The 24,553-nt window shown below is 38.5% G+C and overlaps 1 protein-coding gene across 3 annotated transcripts in view; it reads right to left on the bottom strand.

Moving 5' to 3' along the window:
• Nucleotides 1–24,553, bottom strand: part of fibcd1b (fibrinogen C domain containing 1b) — a 258,066-nt gene that overhangs the window by 126,176 nt on the left and 107,337 nt on the right. The window lies entirely within an intron of this gene.

Genomic DNA, 24,553 nt, shown 5'->3' on the forward strand with positions numbered 1-24,553 from the left:
ATACTTGTGCTAGATGCCAAGGACTACCGAACCATTCTTGAGGACCATGTGCATCCAACTGTTCAAACATTATATCCTGAAGGCGGTGCCGTGTATCAGGATGACAATGCACCAATACACACAGCAAAACCGGATGAAAGATTGGTTTAATGAACATGAAAGTGAAGTTGAACATCTTCCATGGGCTGCACAGTCACCAGATCTAAATATTATTGAGCCACTCTGGGGTGTTTTGGAGGAGCGAGTCAGGAAACGTTTTCCTCCACCAGTATCACGTAGTGACCTGGCCACTATCCTGCAAGAAGAATGGCTTAAGATCCCTCTGACCACTGTGCAGGACTTGTTTATGTCATTCCCAAGATGAATTGACGCTATATTGGCCGCAAAAGGAGGCCCTACACCATACTAATAAATTATCGAGGTCTAAAACCAGGTGTTTCAGTTTCATTGTCCAACCCCTGTATGTGCTAGGACTCTTTAATCGGCCATGGTCACTGACTTCTTATGAGCAGGTCATTACACATAATTCAATTTTTACATTTCATCCCTGCTGCCTGGAGTCTCCGAACTGCCACGTTGTTTCTGAAACTCTGTGTATCAGAGTAGATATAATACATATTTTTGCTATCCATCTCACTCACACACAGTACAAACAACCTCTTCAAAATAACTCTTTCGTCATCTTTCTTTTTCTCCGTCTCATGCAAACATACCCCCTGCAAAACACACGAAAAAAACCTACACATTTCAAAGTCATACCCTATTGAGGGGGGTGGAGGATTTCTACTAAGGAATGTTTGTTAGCTTTACTCAGGTGGTAGAGCTGCATTGAATGTAAACCCTCTTGGCCATTCCTTGGCCTCAATATCTATGAAACATGGACTTGAGGCACAGCAAGCTACACTGAAAAAACCTCACACTGGAATAGTGTGAGTTAAACCCACACACAATTACAAACAAGGCACGTTTGTGTACATGCTCCCATGAAGGTGCAAAGAAAGCTACAGGCACATGCATGCATATATTACAGAAACTGTTCTGCTCAGCAACAAGGTATGATTAATGCTTTTTTGCAAAGATGTTGCATATAAGAGGTATGATTCCAAAATCTTGAACATGATCTGATCACACACTCAGTTTGAAGAAGACAAAAGTGTGATATTTTGTTGTTGAATTGTATATATTTTTATCTTTTTTAATCAGGAAAAATTTAGAATTTTCTTTATAAGGGTACCCCAACAAACATGAGAGCTGCTGAAAACTGCACAAAAATACCACATTTATGCATATCATACAAGATCATAAGTCAAAGAAGTCTAAATACATGTACAATAGTCCAATCAAACAAAACAATAAACAACACATTTAAGTTGCTTAAGTTGTAGGGTGAGTATTTTCAAATGTAGTTGATTCTAGGGCTTCACCAACCAACGTACAATTATTTTCATAGCCTCAAAATAAATTCAAGGCCTTCAATTCTCAAGAACAAACTGTTACTTCAATTGTTTTACCAAATGCTTGATGTGAGGCTAGAAAACATTTGTACTGACAAGAGAAACTATCCAACATAATGCAACAACCAGTGATGATTAATCTCAGAGGTCCCTGGCAGACTAGCTCAACAGCATTTAAGCACTTTAAGGAGCCATCCTTATACATTACATTTATATAATTGAGCAAAAACAAAAACAAAAAAGTTTTTTCTTAGTATTAGAAGAAAGACATGACTTCAGCTCATTAATCTTCAGTTTCTTTTTTACCAAATGCTTGATGGGAAGTGTAGAGTATCTCTGTACCCACAAAGCAGACCATCTCACATAGGAACACAAAAAACAGTGATGAGTCAGTTTTAAAGTGTGTGATGAATCTGAAATGTTTCTGCCAAATTGACTCAAGAGTATTTTTGTACTTTGAGGACACATTCTTTATGCGTTCTCCTTAGGGGTGACAGTGGTGACGGTGCTAGGGGTTCGTTCTGATGCTGGTTCAAACCCCCACTCCGTCTGTCTCAGTCATTGTGTCCTTGGGCAAGACACTTCAACCTCCTTGTAGGCTGGTGGTCAGAGGGCTCATGGACATGACATGTTATGTCCCAGCCATAAGCATGGACTGAACTGTACACAATCAAACAGGTTGGTAGGAAACTTTACATATTTGATTACACACGCTAACCTGCCCTTAGTACAGCTCAGGAAGGAGTAGTCAAAGATGGAGACCATGTGATGTCACCACCTCAAACAAAACTGTTCTACTAGCTCCACTATGGCTGGCCTTTTTAACATAACATAGGCTTCCTCTGACTATCTGCAATTACATTCTGGCTATAATGAGTTTTGACAAGTCACAAATACATTTTGACTATCTGGAATGGCATTTTATGATATTTTCATTTATATTCTGACTAGTAAGAAGAACAATGCAACATATCTTTAAACATATTTTGACAGATCAAAATACCTTATATCCCAAATGACATCACTGGATTCATGATTTGAAGGGTCACACATCCATAATTACAATTCAAAATATCTCAAACTTAATTATGGCCAATGTTGGGCATGTTGTTTTAAAAACGTAATTAGTTATAGTTACTAGTTTCTTCTCACAAGAAGTAAACTTTAGTAACTGAGTTACTCCACTATAAAAGTGATTAGTAAACAGGTCTCAGATAATGGACTTGTGTCTGTACTGGTTCTGTTAGATCTCAGTGCTGCATTTGATACAGTCGATCATAATATTCTCTTAGAAAGGCTGGAATATGCTGTAGGGATCAGGGGAACAGCACTAGGCTGATTTAAATCTTATTTGTCTGAGAGATTCCCATTTGTTCATATAAATGATAAATCATCTTTAAACTCCAGGGTTAATTGTGGAGTACCACAGGGTTCAGTACTTGGGACAATTCTCTTTACTATATATATATGTTTCCAATAGTGAAAATGTATCCTATGCTGCCTGATAATTTTATCAGGCAGCATAGGATACATTTTCACTGTTACGCTGATGATACTCATCTTTACTTATCCATAAATCCTGATGAGCCCAACCAGTTAGATAGACTACAAGCATGTCTTGAAGATATAAAAACTTGGATAACTTTTAATTCTCTGCTTCTATATTCAGACAAGACAGAAGCTGTCGTCTTTGGACCGGAGTCTTTAAAAAAAGAAATTGCTTTGTCAATCACTTAACCTGGATGGCATTAAATTGACCTCCGATAATAAAGTAAAAAACCTTGGTGTTATTTTTGACCAGGACATGTCATTTAAATCCCATATCAAACAGATTTCCAGGATTTCCTTCTTTCATCTCCAGAATATTGCCAAAATTAGAAATATCCTGTCCAGGAGTGACGCTGAAAAACTAATCCATGCATTTGTTACTTCAAGGCTGGACTATTGTAATTCTTTACTATCAGGATGTCTACAAAATACCGTTAAAAGCCTTCGGCTGATTCAAAATGCTGCAGCAAGAGTTCTGATGAAAATTAAAAAGAGAGATCATATTTCTCCTATTTTAGCTTCCCTTCATTGGCTCCCTGTTAAATCCAGAATAGAATTTAAAATTCTCCTCCTCACATATAAAGCCCTTAACAATCAAGCTCCATCATACATCAGAGATCTCATTGTTCCATATGTTCCTAACAGAGCACTTCGTTCTCAGACTGCAGGTTTACTGGTGGTTCCTAGAGTCTCTAGAAGTAGAATGGGAGGCAGATCCTTTAGTTATCAGGCTCCTCTCCTGTGGAACCAGCTCCCAGTTTTAGTCCATGAGGCAGACACCCTGTCTACTTTTAAGGTTAGGCTTAAAACTTTCCTTTTTGATAAAGCTTATAGTTAGAGTGGCTTAAGTTATCCTGAGCTATCTCTGTAGTTGTGCTGCTATAGACTTAGGCTGCTGGAGGACATAATGACCACTTTCACCCTCTTTACTACATTCTCACACTACTCTCCAATTTTGCATTATTTGCTGTTATTTCAGCTTTTAACTTTGTTCTCTCTTTTCTCTTCCAAGAAGTTACACCTGGCCTGACTCTGTGTCTACCTGTAACACCTTTCTGGAGGGAGGCATTGTCCAAGCTTCTGCTGGAAACAACTCCACATGGCCCTGTCTTTCAGTGTTTAACCCTTTCTCTCTCCTAGACATAGCTACTGACTGAGCTTCAACTGTGACTAACTCTATGTGCTCTCTTTCATACTCTAACCTTGAAAACTGGCTCAGAGTTTATCTGTTTTTTCTTTCTAGATGAAATGACTAAAGGAGCTACATCCATTAACATTTACTATTCCTTCCCATAGAAAATACTCCTAGATCAGTGCTTCTGTGTTCTTTTTGTGTCTCTGCTCTGTTCTTTCAAATCACCAGTCGGTTGTGGCAGATGGCCGCTCACACTGAGCCTGGATCTGTTGGAGGTTTCTTCCTGTTAAAAGGGAGTTTTTCCTCTCCACTGTCGCTACATGCATGCTCAGTATGAGGGATTGCTGCAAAGTCAACGCCAGTGACTGTCCACTGTCTACATGCTCATCCAGGAGGAGTGACTGCTACAAGTCTCTGACTCGATGCAATCTGCTGGGTTTCCTTAGATAGAAAAACTTTTTATTCAATTTGAATAAATAACTGAATCTGACTGCAGAGTTCAATGATTAAGATTAATTGGAATGTATGTACCTGACTTTTGTGAAGTGCCTTGAGACAACATGTGTTGTGAATTGGTGCTATATAAATAAACTGAATTGAATTGAAACAGGGAAAGCAACTATTGCGTTTCCTTTTTTAAGTTTAAATATGTCTTTGAATTTAGATTTTTTCTAATGTTTCACAAGCCAGTTGCATAAAGTGGAATTACAGACACAAATTCTTACAGCGAATGTTTAATATTTACTTCACATGTACATTCTTGCCTTTTACCTCACGGAGAATAAAGTAGTGTCGGTATCACTTTAAAAACGTAATCTTTCCCTCCAGACCTGCTATTGTTGGAGCTTACATCTGCTTGTTTGCATGAGTAGGGCTGCCATGTGCATTTGTGGTTTGTGTAGAAACTGAACACTGCCTCTGATTGGCTTACAATGAAAGCTCACTCTACCTTAGCCATTCATCAACACTTGTCTCACAACTTGTTCCGGCCTTCACCAAAAAAAAAAAAAGGTAAGCTCCTGTGGCTGTGTGCCAAAACAGATGAGAAGAGCTTCAAAAATAGCTTTAGTTTATAACGTGCCCCATTTAACTGTCAGTAACGGCATTGTAACGCTGAAAACAGTCGTTTGTTTACTTGTTACTGAAAAAAGTAACGCCGTTTGTAATGCCATTTATTTTAACGCTGTTATTCCCGTCACTGATTATGACTAGTCAAAATTACATTTTTACATTCCTGAATTAAATAAATTACATATAAGCCCCCCTAGTGCTGCCACTGAACCGTCCAAAATGTTGCCATTGGAATTTTGGGTGACTGTAATGGGGCTGGCTGTTTCGGAAAAAAATTTCAGAAATGCCACAATATTGAAAGAGCTCAGCAGTATAAAATATATGGAGAACATGAACTTTGTACATTGAAAAACTGCTTAAGAAATCTACTCTCTACCAACACATTATGTCTTTCTGTGACCACTGCATATTGTGACTAAAGGAGGCGCTCATGCTTTTTCATACCAGAACTTGGCCTTAAAGAAGAAGTTATCCCAAAAGATATGCTTATAGTGTTATAGAAGAGGTGGCAGTGACAGGCACTACAACACTGTTCGTGTCAGGTTTTTATTCAAAAATGTCCCTGAAATTTTTAAATACAGCTTAAAATCAGACTTTAAAAGTTAACTCACAGGTAAGCAATGTTCATTTATTGAAGTGTGTTTCTCTGTTATAAGTAAGTAATAAAATAAGCAGCTGACAAATAAGCACTAAAAATAAGAATTTGAGTTAGACTGCCGTGACATTCCAGACCACTGACTAGCAAATGCAAGTAAGCTTAAATGCCTTATAAACATGCCACCAAAATGCCACATAAATCTGTGATGTTTTGACTAGACAAAATAATACATTATTCTGACTAGTCAGAATTATGATTTAAGATATCTGAAATACGAAGGCCATATTTTTCCATTCATCCATAAATTTCATTTCATGCTAGAGTGTTGTTTTTGGTACTGATGTTGATCATGGTCTCTCACATTCTTGTTAGATCCAAAGGTTTGATTATTCCAAATTTTCCAGTTGTTCATTACTCATCAATTGATTAATCTTTTTTTTTTTTGTTTGTTTGCAGCACAGAAGGCCTTTATTATTCTTTTTTTGTCAGGAGGTAGACAGGAAGTTGCTGAGTCTGGGACTCGAACCCGGGACGGCTGCATCAAGTACTATAGCCTCTGTATATATATATATGGTCGCATGCTTAACCCTAGCTTAACTCTAACCACCACTGCCAGGCCCATCAATTGATTAATCTTTTTATTTAATCATTTTATTATTATTATTATTATTATTATTATTATTATCCCTTTGTTCAGTAGTTTAGTGAGTGTTACTTAGGTGGATAATTTAATTAGCTGACATATTTGACAGTAAGGTTAAAATATTTAATTAATAAATTTACATATATAGAAAGAGAAGTGTTTTGTGCTTATTTTTGTGTAAGAGGGATTTGCTGTCCGAAGGCCCGTATTATCCCTTTTTGGTGTAACTGCGTGATAATACAGTTATACAGTTATGTTTGGTGTTTTTGGGTTAATAGTTATTAATTAAGAATTCCAATCATTATTTAGAATGATTAAGTGCTAGTGACCCAACAATCACAATTTTATAGTTTGAATAGTTTGAATACCTTAATGTTGTACATGAGCTTGGTTAGAAATTGTAATTTATTAAGTATGATTGTTAAATTACAATTTTGAATAAATATTCATAATCAAATAATCATAACCGCTCAACAATAGTCATTGATAAGTGAGTTAAATGTGGCATAATCATAATATGGATATAAAACTGATGAAATATAGTGTGTGATTGATTGCATTGTGCATTTATTTTATTAACTTTAATCTAGCTTTGGATCTATGTCATCATATTCCAAATGTCATCATATATCATCATATTGCAAATCTATAAATGATAAATAAATTCTGACCAGGGTAACCCAGGCAAAATAAATATCTCCAAAAGTTTATAAAAATATCTATCTGATTTAATCTAATCTTAATAGAGTAATCTAAGTATATATAGCTGCATACATTTGATCCATTTTCAGAGCACCCAAACACCAAGTATACAGAACTCAAGGGCAGTGTAATAAATCAAAGTAATAAGGGAATTGCTGATAAACATGTTTTTACTAAAGGATTTATCAGGACAAAACAACACAAAAACAAAGCAGGGGTTTTTAGATATACAGGGTCATGTGGAGAGAGGGGCAGAGAGTCTCAGTAGGTCTGTTGCTCTTTTATCAGTCTAATGGACCATGGAGCCCTTTCACATTTAGAATAAAAAAAAACAAACATGAAAGCACTGTCATTGTAAATCTAGAAACTGCTTTAATGCCCAGAAAATCAAAGTCAGAGACATATCCTGGGACTGTGAATAACAGAATGAGGGACAGCGACACTGCGGTTAAGAATAACCCAACTGACATGGGAAGTGACCCTCTAAGCATTTGCTTTCAGGAAATTATTTGTGTATTGTTATATGTGATACTAAAATGAAAATTCTGCTCATAGTAGGCATGCCACAATTCAAGATCATCAAGTAATGAAAAAAGAAAAAGAAAAAAAAAACACGTGAAAACAAAACTCTTTCCCTGAGCAGCAGGAGACTCCACTTGGAAGGTGCATCTAACAGTTGCAAAATATTGATAATATTGACATTGCATTATAATATTACATACAGTAAAATTGAGATATGAGACCAAATCAGAAGTGACTTATTTTAAGGCTGTGGAATAATACAAAGTAATGATCAAAGAATAGTATAATTTATAAAACAATTATTGTACAGTTAATGCTGTAATATTCAACATCTGCAGAATTAAACTAACATAGCAAAATATTTTCCCAGTGAATGTGTTTTTAATTGTGTTTTCCCTTGTAATAACAAACTCCCCCCAAAAAAACAAATACTGCTTAGGATCTTTGAGAAACACAAATCAGACAGTGAAGTTAATGAAGTCCAATGTTGCTTCTTATACGTATAAAAATATACAAAAATGATGTACCTCAGTTTAGGGACAAGGTTTGATGGTTTGGAGCAAAATTAAAAAGAAACAAATGTCAACTGCTGGGGTTATTTTCACTTAAACAGTAAAATGTGTAATTTAAATTAAATTTCATTATATTTAATTAAAAGAAAAACTATTTTTTTACTTATATCCTTATAGTATACTTATAGTTTGAGCAAAACCTTTTCTTCGGGCCACATGACAATACCTGAAAGGTTATCCTCCTGTTATGAAAAAAAAAGCACAAAAATATATATATACCTCTTGTGTTGCTTGACTTGACTTGCTTTTCACCACTGTTATAGGGAACCTCTTCATACTGTAGAGTAGGTTTTGGTATCCTAATTATGTGATTGACTTTATTACATGAAGACTGCATCTGAAATCAAGATAGGAACATAGGAACTTGTATTTATATGATCTTTACCAATTTGGATTATGTGTATGGGCAGCTACATGTGGTATATCAACTGTGGCACTGTTGCATAACTGTTGAAAGTGTGGATGGGAGAATAGCGCTCCTATTGTAAAAGTGCCTCAAGTAGTTGGTATGACTGGAAATGCACTATATAAGTTTAGCCCACTCGCATGTGAGTTACCCTCTTGTGGAAACGCACAACAGGTAATCACCTATAACCAACAAATTATGTGTTAGATGCACCAAGCAGTGTCTATATCAGGATATTACAATGCAAACATCTGCACCATTGCACAACAACTGTCAATTTGGTACAGCTGATATCAGCCATAATTAAAATAGTAGCAAATGCCATGATGCATTTTGTGTAACTGGCACTGAGTTTTTTACATAACTGTGGAGGGATTTTGGCCCATTAATGTTCCTTACAAATAAACTGAAACTGACACTCTTTTTTTACTGAATTGTTTACATTTTGGCATATTGGAAGGTTGTTAGCATGAACAGACTCTTTCAGGTCATGCTAAGTAATCTAACATATCTCAAATAATAATCACAGCGAGTCATCTAGGTTATTAGACAGCAAAACAGCCTCAGTCAATCACACTGCCACTATTATGTAAGATGTTCTAGTTATTAAATACTATTTTAGATTAATGTTAGATGCACACCTTTTGAAAGGTTTCACTTCTGTTTTGTCAGTCCACAGAAAATTGTCTCAAAAGCCAATATGTTTTTGGAAAATCGGGACATTGTGTTGTTTTTGGTCAGGGGTGGTTTGCACCTTAAAAGTTTCCTTTGTATGACAAGTTTTTTTTTTTTTTGGTTTTCTTTCCCGTCTCTTTCTTATTGCTGGATCATGGACTTAACTGATGCAAGTGAGACCTGTAGTGCTTTAGATGTTGGTCTTGGTTCCTTTATGCAATCCTAGATGTGTTGTCTCGCCTTTCTGAAGTATTTGGTAGGCCAGCGACTCCTGGGAAGGGTCATAACTGTTCCATTTGTTTCCTAATAAATTAATGTAATATTTGAAAACATCTTTTTTTGTATTTAGTAAGATTATCATTGCTATTAAAATTTGTTTGGTGTTCCAAAACATTTAAGCGTTAAAATAAGCCAAAACGGAAGAAATCTCGGTCGCAAATACTTTTTCACAGCACTTTATGCTGTAGTAATAATCTGTCCTGGGATGTTTGCTAACATTTGACCCATCATCTGTGCAGTGGGCCAGGTTCTCCACCTCCGTGTGGATTTTATTCAGGAAGCCTCTAGCTTTGAGATCTGAGTGCAAACCACTGTGTCTCTATACTGCATTTTGAAACATCCTTCTTCAGTGATATTGGGTTAGCGGAGCAAAGAGTGTGCTTGTTCTCAATCGTTGTAACTGCATGTTAAGTTACAGCAATTCAGCTGTGTTTAAATCAACTATCAATAAGCGCCTGCTGAATTAAAATGGCCCACAAATGTTAGGTCAAACTCTATTTAACTTGCTCTGGCCGTTAGATTCAACAGTCTTGTACTGCACATCAAGGTCTCTGAGGCAAAGAACCAATGAATAAAAGATAACCCTTGATGATGAACATAACCTTCATACATAATGTGAATGTTTTTATCATGAATTTGATTCATATCACAGAGAGTGCCTGGTCTTTGAACAGACATTTGATTTAGTCTGTCCATGTGTAGATTTCAGTTGAGGAGAAGGGCAGCCCAGTAGCTCTAGTAAAGCTTTAATAATAGAGTAAAGATATACAGGGGTTGGACAATGAAACTGAAACACCTGGTTTTAGACCACAATAATTTATTAGTATGGTGTAGGGCCTCCTTTTGCGGCCAATACATCGTCAATTCGTCTTGGGAATGACATATACAAGTTCTGCACAGTGGTCAGAGGGATTTTAAGCCATTCTTCTTGCAGGATAGTGGCCAGGTCACTACGTGATGCTGGTGGAGGAAAACGTTTCCTGACTCGCTCCTCCAAAACACCCCAAAGGGGCTCAATAATATTTAGATCTGGTGACTGTGCAGGCCATGGGAGATGTTCAACTTCCCTTTCATGTTCATCAAACCAATCTTTCACCAGTTTTGCTGTGTGTATTGGTGCATTGTCATCCTGATACACGGCACCGCCTTCAGGATATAATGTTTGAACAGTTGGATGCACATGGTCCTCAAGAATGGTTCGGTAGTCCTTGGCAGTGACGCGCCCATCTAGCACAAGTATTGGGCCAAGGGAATGCCATGATATGGCAGCCCAAACCATCTCTGATCCACCCCCATGCTTCACTCTGGGCATGCAACAGTCTGGGTGGTACGCTTCTTTGGGGCTTCTCCACACCGTAACTCTCCCGGATGTGGGGAAAACAGTAAAGGTGAACTCATCAGAGAACAATACATGTTTCACATTGTCAAAGCCCAAGATTTGTGCTCCTTGCACCATTGAAACCGACGTCTGGCATTGGCATGAGTGACCAAAGGTTTGGCTATAGCAGCCCAGCCGTGTATATTGACCCTGTGGAGTTCCCGACGGACAGTTCTGGTGGAAACAGGAGAGTTGAGGTGCACATTTAATTCTGGCGCAATTTGGGCAGGCGTGGATTTATGTTTTTTGGATAGCACCCGAACATCCCTTTCAGACAGCTTCCTCTTGCGTCCACAGTTAATCCTGTTGGATGTGGTTCGTCCTTCTTGGTGGTATGCTGACATTACCCTGGATACCGTGGTTCTTGATACATCACAAAGACTTGCTGTCTTGGTCACAGATGCGCCAGCAAGACGTGCACCAACAATTTGTCCTCTTTTGAACTCTGGTATGTCACCCATAATGTTGTGTGCATTTCAATATTTTGGACAAAACTGTGCTCTTACCCTGCTAATTGAACCTTCACACTCTGCCCTTACTGGTGCAATGTGCAATCAATGAAGACTGTCTACCAGGCTGGTCCAATTTAGCCATGAAACCTTCCACACTAAAATGACAGGTGTTTCATTTTCATTGTCCAACCCCTGTAGTTAAGCTATATAAAATTTCTTAACTAAGATCCCATTTGTATTGTTGGAAGTACTCTACCATTGCTTCAAGAACCTTATACTTCTAAGACATACTACTAATCAAAGACAAACAATATCCGTCCATCCGTCCATCCCTCCGTCCATTGTTTATACCCTCTTGTGGTTGCAGGGTAGCAGGGGTGGAAGGTGGGCAGTGGTCCCAGGGCAAAGGCGGGGTGCACCCTGGACAGGTCAGTAGTCCATCAAAGAGCAACAGAAAGACACAAGGACAAAACACCATACTCACACATATTCACAGCTAAGGACAATTTAGAGTGACCAATTGGTCATGTTCATAGACTGCAGGAGGCCTTGGGTTGGGATTCAAACACAGAACCAAATGCATGTATAAAAGTTACTGAAATATAATTTTATATGTCATTATTTTGCAGAGTAAGATGAATAAGAGCAATACTGACACATTGTGACCAAGCTTGGTCTACGTCAGGATTATTGTCTGCCATTCAGTGTTACCTTAATCTGATTGAACAAACAATGTACAGGCAATCAATAAACATACAACTCATCACATGTCATCACAATGTGGAATAAAGGCGATAAAGAAATTATTAACACAAATATAAATGAAAAGAAAGAAGGTAGAAAAAAGTAAAAAAAAAACGCAAACCAAAAACTTTAATATAAAATGACCAACATTTTTTTACAAATAGACTACAATCAAACAATAAAAATTAATTTAAATAATAAATACATAAACAACTATCAATATCAATAAAAAAAAAACCTTTGTCACTCTTAAAAAAATGGAGAGAAATCTTTTTTCTCATCAGTCCATAATATATTATTGCTCTAAACAAAAAAAATCACAAAGGTCTCGCACTGAAGTAACCTTTAAGACTATTAACATTTGTGTGCTTTTTTTCCCACTGTTTCAAAAACAACCATTTTAAAATGTGCTCGAACCAGCAAAGCTGTTTTGAACAGAACAGTATGCCATTGCATACTATTCTTAGTATAGTTGGTACCATGATATATATATTTTTATTAGATAATTTCATTTAATATAATATTGATTTAATTTAAGTATATGCTTTAATACAGCATCAGTGTGGGAATATTATGGTTTGAATCACAGCTGCCAAATATTTGAACTTACCCATTTATGTTTAGAAATTTTATTTGAGTTTTCTCATTACCCCCTGTTTTACTGAGCTTTTGAAGTTGTTTGTATCGTATCCTTGGCTGAGACCTTGCAACAAACACAATTTTACTTCCCCAAGTACACGGAGGACTTGTGTCTGGTAAAATGAATGTCTTGAGGCAATATGGTTGCTCACATACCAGCATTTTGCCCCCAGATCCTTAGCAGAGGTTGAGAGTGCCATTAATAATCCTCAGGCACATAATTCAGTTTAAACTGTGACCTGTAGTTCAAGGAAATCAGTAAGTCATGCTCCTCCTTGCAGCCTTTGCCTCTGTGGAGTCTTTTTACAGTCAGAATGTATGCATCATTGCACATCATGCAAGAATATGAAAAGTAGGTTATTAATGAGTTGAACCTCAGGTTCCACCTCTTTTAAAAAAAAAGATTTAGTATTGTTTGAGCACAAGACATGTTTGCTTATTGGTAAACCTACCAAAAAAGGAAGACATACATTACAAAACTGAATGTTACTTTGATGAATACTAAAGCTGTTGTCATATTGTTTCTTATTTTGCTCTGCATGTTGGTGTCAAAAATGCATTTTACATTTGTGGAACATATCCTGTCACATCTTTCATGCATATGTTTCTTTTGAAGCACCCCAATTTTATATAGTGTGTGAATACTGGGATGAAGGGGTGAAATTCAGTGTTCTCCAGCACCAGCTAAGGTTACTTTGCCTTTGCTGTACTTTTGTGTCCACTTCAGCATAAGGTGAATAAATCATCAGCGGACATAGAGTGTTGCACAATATACTTGAGATTAAGTAATATTATTATTGGGCCATTGCAGCAAAATTTGAGGAGCACTTCCATAAATTCAGTATATACTGTGTACATAGTTCAGAGTCGTGATACTTATTTTGCAGAATTTCTCAACATGTTTATAGAAATTGTGGCAGCCTGAATCAAATTGTGCATGCTACAGTATAAACTTTGTGGAAGGGTCATAATGTAGTGTTACCTGTCTTACCTAAGGCAGAGATTTTTTTTTCCTACACAATTTAAAAGGACAGATATGTATGACAGGGGTAAAATTACAGTATTAATAAGTAAAAATGATCTACGCAGAAACCTATGAGGTACTGCCGAACTATAACAAGTGGATATTGGATTTAATATTTCTGAACATTAATTAACTGAAGATAAAATTTGTTCTGGGCATATACTGTATTTTAATATGATCAAACTTGCAATAAAGCTGCTTTGAAGTTCCTTTTCAAAAATCTGCAAGTTTCAATGGAAAGTGACCCGTAAAGAGAATTTTTTTAACTGCATTCACTTTCAAAGCACTGTACCCGAATTTAACAATGTAGATTTTATTTATGCACACTGATCAAAGCTCCACTCCTAGACATGAAGACATCTGCACTGTCAATTCATCTATAACTACAAGCATAAAAGAAAAAGAAAAAAACTGTTTTCTTTTTCTGATCCAGGACAGGGAGCAGCCCGAGACCCAACCTGACATAAAAACACACACCCACAATCACAATCATACATTCCCACCCTCATGCGTACACATAAAAACACACACCCACACACCCAATGTTAAGACACACAGCAATGGATGTCATACACTCACTCACATTCCCCAAACATACTGTATACTCCCAGGTCAAGGTACCATTACCCCATTAGGGTAACCAGCCCCTGGACCCAGGAGGTGGTCCCCTTCCTTCCGGGGTGGAAACAGGCAGACTGCCCAAGCACCAGCCCAAACTAGGGCAGGCACCGCCAGGACCCAGCCCCCAATGACCCCCGTCCCTATCCGGAGGGGGGTTTATCTGGTCCAAACTAGCCCGCCCACCAGAGCTGTCTCAGGATGAAACCGTCCCAACCCCCCACTGAAGTTGGATCTCAACCCCATTAGCCCCTCACCCACCATGAACCCCAACATGAATCTTCCAACAGGGCCAACCTCAAAGACTGATTTTATGTTCAATATTCATGCATTTTAATTTGCATGACTGCTGATACTAGTGGTTCAGTAAATAGTGGTTTCCCCCTAAGTGAGCATCCCTACCAAGTGTCCCTAGTGAAGACAGAAGCTGGAAGATGTTTGGTTATTTGTCCTAATACATCCTGTTGGGGAACTATTTAGCATTTTTAGCCAGTTTATGAAAGAGTTTTCAAAACCAAATTTACTCAAGGTTGCAAACAAGAATGTTCAGTTACCTCTATCAAATGCTTTTTCTGCAACTAGAGATAATATGTTAGTCTCAATACTATTTACTGTAGGAATGGTCTATTAAATTAACTATTCTGCGTAAATTTGTAGATGAAGGCCTCCCTTTTATAAAACCAGTTTGGTCAGGACGGGGTCTTTGCCTGGTTTTAACAGGAGAATAATGTTGGCAGAATTTAAATTTGTTGGAAGTCTGCCATTTTTCTCAGTTTTCTGTAGCATTCTGTAGAATGTTGGAGCCAAAATATTCCAGAATTCTTTAGAGAACTCTGCTGGAAATCCATTTGGACATGGAGCCTTTTTATTTGGCATGCTTTTGAGATCTTCCTGGATTTTGGTTGATGTCAGTGGTACATCTCGGGTCATCACTTGACTATCTGATAATTTAGGAAGTGTTACTTTACCCAGAAATTGATCAATGTCATTATCTGACGGGTTTATTTGTGTTGAATATAAAGCTTTGTAAAAATCTCTGAAAGTGCTGTTTATTCTTTCAGGATCATAAACTGTATTCCCTGCTGAGTCTTTAAAAGCAAATATAGTTGTCTTTTCTTTATTTATTTTTAGCTGCTTAGCTAAGAAGCTGCCTGGTTTATTTCCATGTTAAAACCTTTCTTTTGAAGTCTTTTTACCTAGAATGGGGTTTTTTTGTCAATAATTACATTTAATTCTGGTTTTGCTTTATAGAGTTTGCCCAGCATTTTCTCTTCCTGGGAATCTTCTAACAATTTCATGTTTTTTTCTAATTCCTGAATCTGTTTGTTTTCTTTTTCCTTTTTATGTGATGCGATTATCAATGAGATTATCTTTACCTCTCATCACTACTTTCCCTGTCTCCCAGAGAACAGATGTTGATTTCCCAGGGAGGTCATTACACTCCAAATATGATGTCAACTCCTCTTTGATAAAATCTTCATCCTTGCAATGATGTATTAAACCTCCAGCTTTTGCTTTGTGGGTTTTGTTCTTATTTGTTAGAGTTAAGGAGACAGGAGCATGATGCTGACAGCTATAGGTCGTATCTCAGTATCTGAAATGTCAGTCAACAATGAGATGCTGACTAAGAAAAAATCCAGATGAGAGTAAGAGTGATGGACATGTGAGAAAAAAGTATATTCTCTGCGGTTAAGGTGAAGAGATCGTTATGCATCGCAAAGTCCATAATCACTCATGTACTGTTCACTGAGTCCATGTTGTAGTCAACCTGTCTTTTTCTTCATTTCGACCAAAGTTGAGATCGACCCAAAGGAGAAGTGGGGGGTCATCAACATTTGGGGCATATATACAGACAATACAACTTTTGGTTATGTATAGATATTTTTATTATTATACCCTCTGGATCTGTAACTGTGTCTAATACTGTAAAGGCAGATAAAAAATTAGGAAACTTAGGTGATTTAAGATCATTTGCATTTGTAGCAGATTATGAATCTCTTGAAATAAGACAAGATCTGCATGTAGTCTTTAAGCTTGGTAAAAATCTTAATTTTTTTCTCTCTGGTGCCGGCTGGTGCTCATGCACATTTCGTGTGACAGACCTTAATGTGGCCATAGTTGTGTGTGTAGCTAAATCTGGACAGCACATGTTACCATAGAAACAGAGCCAAGTGAAAACATAGTTAGTGCTCGGGATTGCCTGATATAAAGTCCAGAAGCAGAGATACAGCAGAGAAAAAGAGAGAAACTTAAGAAGGTGCTGGGGGTAGAAGGGGGTGAGAGATATAAGATTAAGATAAGAAATATTTATGTGAGTGTGTGGATGTGTGCATGTTTGTGTGTGACAGAAAGAGAAAACAGTGACAGAGAGGTGTGGTAACAGACAAACTGAAAGGAGACAAAAAGGAGCGGATGCCCAAAAGCCCAGCCTTGGCCCGACCCACACCTACGAATGTAAATGTCATATTGAGCTGTGCTTTACATTAGATTACAACTGCCCATTATCTAACCTCTTATCTAACCAGTGTTACATGTTTTAGACTAACCTGTTTTTGCTCCTAATAAAGCCATAGAGTGATCTTCCTGTCCCTGAACAAATGACCATTATCATAGAATTTATCTACAGCCACTGTAGCTCTGGTACCTTCGGTGATATATTTCTTCCTGATAGGGAATAATACGATTAAGGATCTCCTTTGGAAACTGGTCATTGATGCTGAAAATCATTCCCTGTAGCTCTCTGCCCTGACTCCTGACCTGCTCTTTTTGCTTGTAGTGCTCAAACTTCGCTACAATTGGTTGGTCGGTTGTGATCGGGCTTCTTACCTCCCAGCCGGTGAACACATTTGAATGTGATGTTTTTTACCTCGTCACTTGGAAGTTTCAGCTGACGTTGGAGAAATTCACAGACCTTGGATTCAGTGTCCTCCTCTGAACGTTCTGGGATGCCCGGAGAAGACGAGATTGTCCCGCATGCCACGAGCTTGCATATCCAGGATGGTCTCCTTCTTTTTTTTATTTTCTCCAGACAGCTGCGTCATTTCATCGGTAAGTGTTTTCACGCTATCCCTCAGTGTTTGATTGTACACCAAAAACTCCCTCAGAGCTTGGAATCTCCTGTGAAGAACCTCCACCAATGCCAGACGAGCATCCAGGCTGGTTAGCTTCTTGTCAATAGAGTCCAGGACATCAGCGTAGCTTTTCTATGGAGAGATAGTGGAGGTGCTGGCTGAGCACTCTGAATGGGTGCGTTTTGATGTTGGTGTGATCATGGGTGCAGATTTTTGTGGCTTGCCCATTACGATGTTTTAAAAACATTTGTCCACGTAGCTCTCCAGGCTGTCCAAGGTTTTCTCGTCCTGTTTGTTTTATTGAGAAACTATGAGACAGTGCTTAGTATTTAAAACATTTCTGTGTTTGGCTTGAATTTATTGGCTGAGTTTGTCATGGTTGTTTGTTTACCAGTATATCACCATATTACTTAGCCACAGCTCTCGCGAGATCTTAGCCACTCATCATCTAAACAATTGATTTAGTTGATAATTTACTTGGCAGACTTATTATGTATTGGGATGATTGGTAATGATCGCATCAACCAAATACAATATTTTCCAGGCTGCACGGTGGTACAGTTGGTAGCACTGTCTTTCTACATGGAGTTTGCATGTTCTCCCTGTGCATTAGTGGGTTCTCACCGGGTACTCCGGCTTCCTCCCACAGTCCAAAGACATGCCTGTTAGGTTATTTGGTCACTCTAAATTGCCCTTAGGTGTATGAATGAGTGTGTGCATGGTTGTTTGTGTGTTGCCCTGCGATGGACTGGCGACCTGTCCTGGGTGTAACCCGCCTCTCACCGTACACTGCTGGAGATAGACACCAGCTTTCCCGCGACCCACTATGGAATAAGCGGTAAAAAATGACTGACTGACTGGCAATATTTTCCTGGTCATCCCAGATGAGCTTATAGAGACAGTGGACAGTCACTGGCGTTGACTTTGCAGCAATCCCTCATACTGAGCATGCATGTAGCGACAGTGGAGAGGAAAAACTCCCTTTTAACAGGAAGAAACCTCCAGCAGAACCAGGCTCAGTGTGAGCGGCCATCTGCCACGGCCGACTGGGTGTTTGAGAGAACAGAGCAGAGACACAAAGAAAAAAAAGAAGCACTGATCCAGGAATCCTTTCTATGGGAAGGAAAAGTAAATGTTGATGGATGTAGCTCCTTTAGTCGTTTCACCTAGAAAGAAAGAACAGATAAACTCTGAGCCAGTTTTCAAGGTTAGAGTCTGAAAGAGAGCACATAGAGTTAGTCAAAGTAAAAGCTCAGTCAATTGCCATGTCTAGGGGAGAGAAAGGGTTAAACACTGAAAGACAGGGCCATATGGGTCATCGGCAGAGGGTGAGCGTTAAGTTGTTGCCAGCAGACGTTTAGACGATGCCCCTCTCCAGAAAGGTGCCACAGGTAGACACAGAGTCAGGCCAGGTGTAGCAGGTGTTTTTGGTGTGAACGTTGAACTTAGGGAAGATTTAGTTAGCAATATTCAATATCGATGAGATCAGTGGGGGTGAGCACAAATGTAGAAAGCTAATAAAAAGACAACTTGAAAGGACCTTTTTATTTGAAGCCTTTCTCATTAAACAGAGAGTTAAACTTGAGCAGACAACATGAAGGCTGGTTGCATTACTGTAAATTCACTCTGATTTATCCTTTAAGCTTTACGGGTTAAGAGTGTGACCATGTGCAGAGGCTATAGACCTTGATGCAGCTGTCCCAAATACAAGTCCTGGAGGAACATGAGCCTTGAGTAACATGAGCCCTATTTGTGCTTTAATTTAGTTGCAGTCAGGCAATCACAGTGTAAAACCAAACGGACTTGAGTTGGCATTGACTCAGGGAACGGTCATGTTTTGAATTTGCAGAAAGGAATCGGGAAGGGATAAACCCACATAAACACTTAAGTGCAATAGGCTGCCACACATCTTAAGGTGGCCTCACAATCAATATGCATCAATAGGCATTTTACATTCCACACATCAGAGCTCCTGTGTACAGTACTTAAAAGAACTGAGTTCAGTTGTGAGTGGTTAGTGCTTGCTGTGGGCTTTCACAAGTCTTTGTTCACAAAAGGTACAATTTCCAAAAACCTGAAGGTGCCACATTCATCTCTTCAAACTGTTATATGCAAGTATAAATGCCATGGTAATCTCCAGGCATCACACCACTCAGGAAAAAGATGTGTTTTGTGTGGAAGATGTGACGATATTTGCTGAAGTTGGTTAGAGAGTATGACTATCCAGCGAACCGTCCTGTAGTAAAATGGGCTGAAAAGCCACTTAGAGAGAAAGAGGCTATTACTCAAAAAGCAACTAAAATCCTAGGTTAGAATTTTCAAATGCACACAGGGACAAAAACCTTGAATTTTGGAGGCATATCTTGTTCTGAAAAAATAAAAATAAAAAAGAAGAGTTGGGCATACAGACATAATTACATTAGAAGAAAAAAGGTGGAAGCTTTTAAGTCTGATAACACCATCTCAACTCTAAAAGTGGCAGCATCATGTTGTGGGGATTATTTGCTGATGAAAAGATTATTGTACAGGTCCTTCTCAAAATATTAGCATATTGTGATAAAGTTCATTATTTTCCATAATGTCGTGATGAAAATTTAACATTCATATATTTTAGATTCATTGCACACTAACTGAACTATTTCAGGTCTTTTATTGTCTTAATACGAATGATTTTGGCATACAGCACATGAAAACCCAAAATTCCTATCTCACAAAATTAGCATATCATTAAAAGGGTCTCTAAACGAGCTATGAACCTAATCATCTGAATCAACGAGTTAACTCTAAACACCTGCAAAAGATTCCTGAGACCTTTAAAACTCCCAGCCTGGTTCATCACTCAAAACCCCAATCATGGGTAAGACTGCCGACCTGACTGCTGTCCAGAAGGCCACTATTGACACCCTCAAGCAAGAGGGTAAGACACAGAAAGACATTTCTGAACGAATAGGCTGTTCCCAGAGTGCTGTATCAAGGCACCTCAGTGGGAAGTCTGTGGGAAGGAAAAAGTGTGGCAGAAAACGCTGCACAACGAGAAGAGGTGACCGGACCCTGAGGAAGATTGTGGAGAAGAGCCAATTCCAGACCTTGGGGGACCTGCGGAAGCAGTGGACTGAGTCTGGAGTAGAAACATGCAGAGCACCGTGCACAGGCATGTGCAGGAAATGGGCTACAGGTGCCGCATTCCCCAGGTCAAGCCACTTTTGAACCAGAAACAGCGGCAGAAGCGCCTGACCTGGGCTACAGAAAAGCAGCACTGGACTGTTGCTCAGTGGTCCAAAGTACTTTTTTCGGATGAAAGCAAATTCTGCATGTCATTCGGAAATCAAGGTGCCAGAGTCTGGAGGAAGACTGGGGAGAAGGAAATGCCAAAATGCCAGAAGTCCAGTGTCAAGTACCCACAGTCAGTGATGGTCTGGGGTGCCGTGTCAGCTGCTGGTGTTGGTCCACTGTGTTTTATCAAGGGCAGGGTCAATGCAGCTAGCTATCAGGAGATTTTGGAGCACTTCATGCTTCCATCTGCTGAAAAGCTTTATGGAGATGAAGATTTCATTTTTCAGCACGACCTGGCACCTGCTCACAGTGCCAAAACCACTGGTAAATGGTTTACTGACCATGATATCACTGTGCTCAATTGGCCTGCCATCTCTCCTGACCTGGACCCCATAGAGAATCTGGGGATATTGTGAAGTGAACGTTGAGAGACTCAAGACCCAACACTCTGGATGAGCTAAAGGCTGCTATCGAAGCATCCTGGGCCTCCATAAGACCTCAGCAGTCCAACAGGCTGATTGCCTCCATGCCACGCCGCATTGAAGCAGTCATTTCTGCCAAAGGATTCCCGCCAAGTATTGAGTGCATAACTGTACATGATTATTTGAAGGTTGACGTTTTTTGAATTAAAAACACTTTTCTTTTATTGGTCGGATGAAATATGCTAATTGTGTGAGATAGGAATTTTGGGTTTTCATGAGCTATATGCCAAAATCATCCGTATTAAGACAATAAAAGACCTGAAATATTTCAGCTAGTGTGCAATGAATCTAAAATATATGAATGTTAAATTTTCATCATGACATTATGGAAAATAATGAACTTTATCACAATATGCTAATATTTTGAGAAGGACCTGTATATCAAAAAAAAATATTAAATGATCTGTTAAGAACATCAAATTGAAATACTGAGACAGCATCTCAAGACATCAGCAAGGAAATTAAAGCTTGGGTAAAAATGAGTATTCCAAATCATCCTGACAAATTTGTTACAAAATGGATTAATGACAAGAAAGTCAAAGTTTTGGAGTGGCCATAAAAAAGCTAATCCCATAGAAAATATGTGGGCACAGCAGAAAAGGTGTGTGCAAGCAAGGCGGTCTACAAACCTGACACAGTTACAGGAGTTCTGATTGTAAGAATAGGCCACAATTCGAGGAAACTAATGGGAGAAGCTTGTAAAAGTACACCCAAAATGTTTGACCCATGTTATAGTTTAAAAGAAAGTTATACCAAATACAAAGGAAATGTGAGTAGAAAATAAAAAGTTATCTAAAATATTTCCTTGTTCACTATTCTAGCATGTAGCAAATAAAAACTATTTGAGAACTTCCCCTCTGCATAGATAATCCATCCCACCTCGCAGCTGTGGCATATCAAGATGCTGAGTAGACAGCATGATTATTGCACATGTGTGCCTTAGGCTGGCCACAACAGAAGACCAATCTGAAATGTACAGCACAATGCCACATATGTTGCAAGGTTTGAGGGACCGTGTAATTGGCATGCTGACAATTGGCACTGGATGTTGACCAGAGCTGTTGCCCATGAATTGAATGTTCATCCCTCTACCATAAGCTGTCTCCAAAGGCGTTTCAGAGAATTTAGCAGTACATCCAACCGTCCTCACAATCACAGACCACGTATAACCACACCAGCCCAGGACCTCACCTCCACATCCAACATGTTCATCTCCAAGATCGTCTGAGACAAGCCACCCGGATGGCTGTTGAAACAATCGGTTTGCACAACCAAAGAATTTCTTAACCAACTGTCAGAAACCGTCTCAGGGAAGCTCATCTGCATGCTTGCCGTCCTCATCGGGGTCTCGACCTCACTGCAGCTCGTCATCGTAACTGACTTGAGTGGGCAAATGCTAACATTCAATGGCATTTGTCACAATGGAGAGGTGTGCTCTTCATGGATGAATCCCGGTTTTCACTGTTCAGGGCGGATGGCAGACAGCGTGTGTGGTATTGTCTGGGTGAATGGTTTGCTGATGTCAACATTGTGGATCGAGTGGCCCATGTTGGCGGCAGGGTTATAATATGAGCAGGTTGATGTCATGGACATCAAACACAGGTGCATTTTATCAATGGCATTTTGAATGCACCGAGATACCGTGACGAGATCCTGAGGCCCATTGTTGTGCCATTCATCCACGACTATCGCCTCTTTTTGACAATGCATGGCCCCATGTTGCAAGGATATTTACACAATTCCTGGAAGCTGAAAATATCCCAGTTCTTGCATGGTCACTGGACATGTCACCTATTGAGCATGTTTGGGATGCTCTGGATCAGCAAATACGGCAGTGTCTCCCAGTTCCTGCTAATATCCATCAGCTTCACACAGCCATTGAAAAGGAGTGGACCAACATTCCACAGGCCAGAGTCAACAACCTGATCAACTCTATGCGAAGGAGATGTGTTGCACCGTGTGAGGCAAATGGTGGTCACACCAGATACTGACTGGTTTTCAGACCACCCCCAATGAAGCAAAACAGCACATTTCAGAGTGGTCTTTTAGTGTGGCCAGCCAAAGGCACAAATGTGCAATAATCATGCTGTCTAATCAGGATCTTGATATGCCACACCTGCGAGGTGGGATGGATTATCTATGAAAAGGAAAAGTGCTCACTATCACAGATTTAGACAGATTTGTAAACAATATTTGAGAGAAATGTTTATTTAATTTATATAGACAATGTTTTAGATCTCTGAGTTCAGCTCATGAAAACTGGGAGCATAAACAAAAGTGTTGCATTTATATTTTGTATATTTTATATATATATATATATATATATATATATATATATATATTCTTGATGAGGTTCTACTGTAGGTAATGTGTACTTTTCTCAGGAGTCCCTTAGTTCTGATTATTGAACTTCTTCCTTTAATTGCGTACAATTCATAGAACCTTTGTTACTCTAAATTTACATAGCACTTTTTGATTTGTATATGCTATCTGACTACAAAAAGTCCAACACATGCAATTATTTTTGCTTTCTAAAAAATATAATTACATATAGTTTATATAAATATTTACTGTAATCATTTGTGATTAAAACAAGCTATACTTGTGTTTCTGGTTAAAATATATTATTTGATTTCTTTTTTTACAAAAGTATCAGACAGAAAAATTAAAAAAAAAATACTTAAAATATAACAATACAAAGGTTTTCAAAGATAAATCTGGCCTCTAGCCTTTATGCCAAAAGGCTTCTGTACCTGTTATGTTTCACATTTTAAATTTCTATAATTTGTCATCTGGCTTATTATGTATTCTTCCTTTTAACATTTTGGTTGTCTATTTCAATGCTTTAATGGTCCAACATCTCTTCAGAAATTGCTGAGAAAGACAAAAGTTTGAAAACTGTTAAAAATATAACTTGAGAAATGTATTGTTCTCTTTTCTTATGTTAGTTATCTCTCAAATTCTCACATTAGATGCTGACATAATACAGAACAACTGAGTATAAAGTAGCTCTAGCTCACACCCACACACCTAATATGCTGCTTTAACTGTAGCATTTCAGTTTTATTCTTTGGTTTAACTAAGTTGAAAAGATGCAAGGATTTGGTTTTTTAGAATATTATTATACTAAGGTTTTGTCCTAGATTTTCATACTTTTTTGTGGTTTGTGTGGATATGGCAGATGTTAACAAGTCATTTTTTTTCAAGTCAAGTCTCAGATCTTTGAGGGGCAAGTCCAAGTCAAGCCTCCAGTTTTTCACCCCAAAC

Source organism: Girardinichthys multiradiatus, chromosome 8 (genome assembly GCF_021462225.1).
Source record: "Girardinichthys multiradiatus isolate DD_20200921_A chromosome 8, DD_fGirMul_XY1, whole genome shotgun sequence".
Lineage (NCBI taxonomy): Eukaryota > Metazoa > Chordata > Actinopteri > Cyprinodontiformes > Goodeidae > Girardinichthys > Girardinichthys multiradiatus.